This window comes from Muscardinus avellanarius (assembly GCF_963383645.1).
Source record: "Muscardinus avellanarius genome assembly, chromosome: X".
Classification (NCBI taxonomy): Eukaryota; Metazoa; Chordata; class Mammalia; order Rodentia; family Gliridae; genus Muscardinus; species Muscardinus avellanarius.
The window spans coordinates 6661188-6668104 of NC_137792.1; positions in this window are offsets into that span (position 1 = coordinate 6661188).

Sequence of the window (6917 nt, forward strand, 5' to 3'; positions counted from 1 at the left end):
AAGGGCTTCCAGGAACCCCAGTACCACCATAAATAAATAAATAAATAAATAAATAAATAAATAAATAAATAAATAAATAAAATATAAAATAGGTCTGGGAGTGTAGCCCGGAGGTAGAAGGGCTTCCAGGAACCCCAGTACCACCATAAATAAATAAATAAATAAATAAATAAATAAATAAATAAAATATAAAATAGGTCTGGGAGTGTAGCCCGGAGGTAGAAGGGCTTCCAGGAACCCCAGTACCACCAAAAAAAAAATCTATAATTAATTAGGATTGTAGATGTTGAATTTCCAGAGAAACATTTATTTATGGCTAGATCCTTATTCTTCCTCTACTCTTTTTCTCTCTCCAGTTCCACTGTAAGTTTGTTGAGAGCAGAAGTGGCCACTTGATTTTCAAAACTGCTCACAGAACCAACTTAGCACAATTTTGACCATACGAACTATTCCTAAACATAGCACATGGCTGGCTGAGGGCTGGGTCATCTTCATTTACTAGCATTCCATGGCTCTAAGTGTCAATGGAGACGGACAAGTTCCATGCATGATCCATTAAAAGCAGTGGGAACTATTGCTGTCCCATTCTGTCAAAGCACAGGAAATTATGCTTTTCGTCATCACCACATTGAACTCTGTAAGTGGCTGATACCTTTGACTGCACAGAGACTTTGTGATAGTGTTTTCTCAATTTAGAAACAAATATTTTACGAGATATACATATGTTCCTGTGTTAGATGCTGTGTTTCTTTCTATCTAAAACAGTGGCTTGCTTGGAGATTGGAAAGAGTCATTCTTTTCACAACAAACATTTACTGAGGACCTAATGTGTGTGTCTGGTCCTCTTTTCTACTTGCTAGGAACATGAGCAAGCCCTGGGCCTGGTTTTGGTCTCATATGAGAGACAGACCTATATAAGTAAACAGCCAGATATATCTTAAACCTTGTGTCTGTTCATTTATCCAACAACAATTCACCCCATTTTTTTGGTACTGGGGATGGAAACCAGGGGTACTGTATCTCTGAGCTACACCCCCAATGCTATTTTTATTCTTTATTTTGAAACAGGGTCTCACTGAGTTGCTCCACTAAGTAGCCGAGGCTGTCAGCAAACCACAATCCTTCTGTCTCAGCCTCCCAAATGCTGGGATTACAAGCGTGCACCACTACTCCTGGCTGACCCCACTTCTATTTTTGCCAGGTAAGATATTGGGCTGGAGCCAGGTGTGGCGGCACATACCTGTAATCCCAGTACTTAACAGGCTGAGATAGGGAGATCCCAGGTTCAAAGCCAGCCTCAGAAATTTAGTGATACCCTGTTTCAAAATAAAAAATAGATGGGCATGGTGGTGCATGTTTGTAATCCCTGTGCTTGGGAGGCTGAGACAGGAGGATTGCACAGGTCTGAAGCCAGCCTCAGCTACTTAGTGAGACCCTGTTTCGAAATAAAGTATAAAAATAGGTCTGGAAATAGAGTCAGGAGGTAGAAAAGCCCCTGGGTTCCATCCCCATTCCCCAGTATCCCCCACACACTAACTAACTAACTAACTAACTAACTAACTAAATAAATAAAGCTGGGCATGTAGCTCAGGGGTAGAATGCCCCTGAGTTCAATCCCTAGTAACACACACACACACATACACACACACACACACACACACACACATACACACACACACACACACACCCCACTGGGTTGGGAGATGAACTGGAACCTGATCATAAAGGAACGCTGCACCTGGTTAAGGAGTTGGAAAATTACCCTTAGTCAACTGGGAAATATCAGAAGTAAAATCATTTCGTTCTCATGAGACACCTTGTAGACTCTTTGTGTTCAGAAATGTAGGCAATCGAAGGTAGGACAAGGAAGAAACCATCTATACTTGCCACTGAAAAAGCAGGTTAAGATCACCCGTGTTAGCCGGGCATGGTGGTGCCCATTTGTAATCTCAGCGTTCTGGAGGCTGAGACCAAAGGATCGCGGTTTGGAGACTTCCTCAGCTACTTAGCGAGGCCCTTTGGAACTCAGTGAAACCCTTTTTAAAAATTAAAGACTAAAAAATAAAATAGGGCTGGGGGTGTGGCTCGGAATTACAAGGCCCCTGGGTTCCATTCCTAGTACCGCAAAAAGAAAAAAAAATCATCCATATTACAATAAGGTACTACCAGTAGCCAACAAATATCACTTTTATTGTGATTTCTTTGTCAATAGGATGAGCGAGGAACGTCTCTACATTATGAATACTTTGAACGTTCAGTTTTAGACGGAAATGGAAAGGGAGATAATAGATTTGAAGTTCAAATAGCATTATTTTTTATGGGATCTCTGGTGTTTGCAGTGCCTCACTCTAGGGTTTTACATTGAAAGATGGTCTCTGAACATGGATAGTGGTCTTGAGGCTGCCCTAACAAGTGATCACAATCTTAGGAACTTAAAGTAACAGAAATTTATGCTTTTACACTTTCTGAGACTGAAAGCATGACATCCTCCAAAGGCTCTAGGGAAATATTCCCTCTCCTGTCTCTTTTAACGTTATACCTCTGTATTGGATTTAGGGCCCACCTGAGTAGTCCAGGACAATCTCATTGCAAATTTCATAACTTAATTATGTCTGCAAAGACAGAATAAACAAACCCAAACCCTCTTTTTTTCAAATAAGTTAACATTCAGAGATTCCAGGGATTTAATACCAATGTATGTTTTTTTGAGAGGGAGCCACAATTCAACCTACTACAAACCATAATCAATAAGTCTCATGGAGGGGTTGGAATGTACAGGTTGAGCCGGCTCATTGGCAATTAGCGCTGTGGACAGGGACATTTTACCAAACAAGTGAGTGTGTGGAAGGAGAGAAGGCATTTGGAGGTTTTCTTTTTAATTAGCCAAAAGTGATGTAAGGACTCATGTGCAAAATCTCTTAGGAGCCATAATTGAGTGGAGACAAAGTGGCATGGAATGGAAGTAACATCAAAGGCTTTTGAGTGGTCACGTTTCCTGTGATTACAGAGGTGAATGACACAGGAGGTTATAGAAGAAAGCAGTCGTGCTGGTAGAATCATTTGAAATGTCAAGGAGAATAAAAAACATCAGCTGGAAATACACACACACGCAAACACTATTATAAATAGTTGGAAAGGCCAATCATAAAACTAAAAAAAAGAAACACAGTGAAAACAGTATTAAACTGTTTTTAAAAGGATTATCATATATAACCCCAAATTTGTGATAACAAAGGTACTGAAAACTTGAGCTCAAAGGGTGAGAACACTCTGAGTTCACATATCCAAACAAAATTTCCCAAGGTCTTATGTATCATATATTGTATACATCTGAAGTTCTGCTAGCTTTTCATAAGCTCTGTGTAATAACAGAGATAGATAAATGCACATGTGCGCCAAGAACAAACATATTGGGTGGTTGTGACAGGAGGATCTCAGGTTTGAGGCCAGCCTCAGCTACTTAGTGAGAACTCTTGCAACTTAGTGAAACTCTTCAAAATAAAGAATAAAACTAGGGGTAAGGGTGTAGCTCAGAGGTAAAATGCCCCTGGGTTCAATTCCCAGTACCTCAAAAAAAAAAAAAAAAAAAAAAAAGCTACAACTGGAAAATGAACTGGAAGTCAGAAGAATTTTTTTCTTTTTCCTTGAGCCCATTTTTATGTTGTTTGATTTATTTTAAATAAATGAATACAAATTATATTTATAGTATTTTTTATCAGGGCATCTTTTCTGAAATAGGTCATGAAATTTCCCGGTAAAAGAAATGGTTACCAACAAGGAAATTCATTTAGATCTTCGATCCCATGTTTCAAAGAATAAAGTCTTCAAGCTAATAAGAGGCAAAGTCAACTGAATCCAACATAGGCATTGAGAACAATCTGCTCCAAAGAAGACGACTCTACTTTTGACCACATTCCCTTGAAACAACTAGAAATTATATTTTCTTCTCTCTCAAAAGCTGACACCTACATATGTTGATGTCTATGTATGGTTAGAATTTCTTAGGTATTTGACTTCACACTTCAGGCCATACCCTAGAGCCTACTTTTTAAACCACAGGTCCTCAGGAAATCAACTTTAGTTGATTCTTCTTAATATTTGAACAAGAGAATTAAAAGAAAAGCCAAACAAGACAACACAAATCACTAAAAAAAAGAGAACAGGAATTACCAGACTCCCATTCATGGGAAGGGTAAGAATTGTTGAATTAAACTTCTACTTGAGTTAAGTGTGAGAGAATAGAGGTATGTGTGTGTGTGTGTGTGTGTGTGTGTGTGTGTGTGTGTGCACATGCGTGCCCATGTCCATTCTCTTGTACCTATGTGCTTGTGTTTACTGATCTATGCTGTCAAATGTTTCTCTTAAGTGTGAGTCAGATTCAGACTTGTCATGACTTTTATTTCCCAACCTCCTGACTTCTCTTGGACTCATTTGCTTTATTTTCTCTGTCTGTATTTGACTTCTAAATAGCCAGTTCTGACTGACTTGTCTTTTTTCCTTTCCTTTTCCTTCTTTTTCTTTTCCTTTCCTTTCTTTTCTTTTCTTTTTTTACTGGGGCTTGAACCCAAGGATACTCTTCCTCTCAGCTACACTGCATCCCTTTTCTCTTATTTTAGTTTTGTAACAGGACCTTGCTAAGTTGCTGTGGTTGGCCTCAAACCTGTGATCTTCCTATTCAGTCTTCCAAGTACTGGGATTACAGTTGTGTGCCACCATGCTCGGATTCTGATTGACCTGAAACCCTCTCTGCTCATGAGCTGCTGAAGTTATCCTTCACACCCTAACCCTGCATCCACTCCAAGAGCCTATTCCCCATTTCTTCATCCAGGCTGCCAACTGCTAACAAACAAAATGATATAATATTTCCATACTGTCACCTCTAAACTTTGCCTTTTGGTACTGGGGACTAAACCCAAGGGCATTCTACCTCTGAGCTATACTCCAAGTCTTAGTTTTATTTTGAAAAAGGGCAAACTAAGTTGCTGAGGCCAGCCTCAAACCTGCGATCCTCCTGTTTCTGCTTCCCAAGTACTGGTTGACAGGTGTGCACCCATCACACCTGGCTGACACCCCTACGCTTGTCACATATTTCTGGTTGGCTCTCTATGAGCTGTGTCACCTTCCATAAGCTCCCTAACTTCCATGATCTTCAACTTTCTCATCTGCTTGGGGTTGCTGTGAGGGTTAAAGACAAGTACATCATAGATGCTTAATATATGGTCTCTTTAGTATTCCAACGGCATCTGAGTTCTCAAATAAATGCACTGTAATTTACTTTCCCCCTTGGTAGCCTTTAATAGTGCTCACCACATCCTTTTTTCTGAATCTCTCTCTCACATTTAGTTTCTAATTTCTCTTATTGTCCTTCCGTGAATGCCTCTGATCGCCTCCTCCCTCTCTCCCTTGGCGGTACTGGGGATGAAACCGGGGGGCATTCTACCTCTGAGCTACACTCCCAGCCCTATTTTTTAGTCTTTAAAAAATTTTTGAAACAGGGTCTCACTGAGTTGCAAAGCTAAGTACCTGAGGCTGGCCACGGAGATCCTCTGGTGTCCACCTACTGAAAGTTTGGATTTCAAGCATGCGCCACCATGTCTGGCCGGCCTTTCGCTCTTGTCCCATAGGCTCCCCAGACTTGGTCCATCATTGACCACTTTTTGCTTCTGAGCTTTCCCCCTCTTGTCCCCGCAATACAGGAACCCCGGGTTGCTGTCACATTATGCAACCTCTGTTACGTGGCCTAGTATTTCAATGTAGATTTAGAATATGGAGCTACTCCTTTCCTCTCCATGAAGGCTTTATGTGACTTATTTTACTAACTTGGAAAATTTCATTTCTTATTATTTTTTAATTTTTTATTGGTGCACTGTATTCATACATCATAGTGGGATACAAAAATACTTTTGTAGACATACATGCACACATCGCCCAGTCAGCCTCCACCCGATCCCCACCCCATTCCCTCCCCATCCCTCCTTCCCATGCTTGGCTTAGTGGTTGACATCTAGTATTATAGCAATTTATCCAATATTAACGATGATAATCTCACATAGCAGTTTCATTTGTCTGATACCAAGCTTTTGATAACTTAAAGATAACATTTTGATATTTCTTTTTGCTTTCTTTCTTACCAGAGAATATATATTTTTCTTTTTTTTTAGGTGAAACTATCATATATTTATATATTTATTTTTCAGAAAAAAAACTATCCTAATATGGAACATGGACTCTAGATACCCAAAACGATCTCTCAATTTTACAGAGGAGTTTCTAGAAGAGTCAAAAGACCCATGCCTGGTTCTACAAGGGACACTTTCAAAATCTATTTCAAGATGCCACTGATGTAGGCTTATGCTGTAATTTTTTTGTGGTACTGGGGATGGAACCTAGGGACACTGTACCTCTGAGCTACATCCCAAGCCTATTTTTTATTCCTTATTTTGAACAGGCTGACCATGAACTGCTGTCATTTTAATCTCTAACACTGAGATTAGGCCTTGTATCCAACCAACATTCTCACATGTTATAGATATGCTTAAAAAAAAAAAGAATACGATCTGGGCATGGTGGCACGTGCTTGTAATCCCAGCATTTGGGAGGCTGAAGCAGGAGGAAAACAATTGGCGGCCAGCCTCAGCTACTTAGTGAGGCCCTCTGCAACTCAGTGAGACCCTGTTTCAAAATAAAGAATAAAAAGTAGGGCTGTGGGTGTAGCTCAGAGGTAGAATGCCCCTGGCTTCCATCCCTAGTACTGAATAAAAAAATAAATACAGAAGCATATGTAGAAATGACATTCATGTTCAGTTCAGTCTAGATCGTTAACATGAATCTTGATCAACCACAAGTATTTTTCAGCTTCCATGATCTGGCAGAGAAATTGCGTGTCTTTAGTTTTGCAAGGCCAGAGAATCTGACGT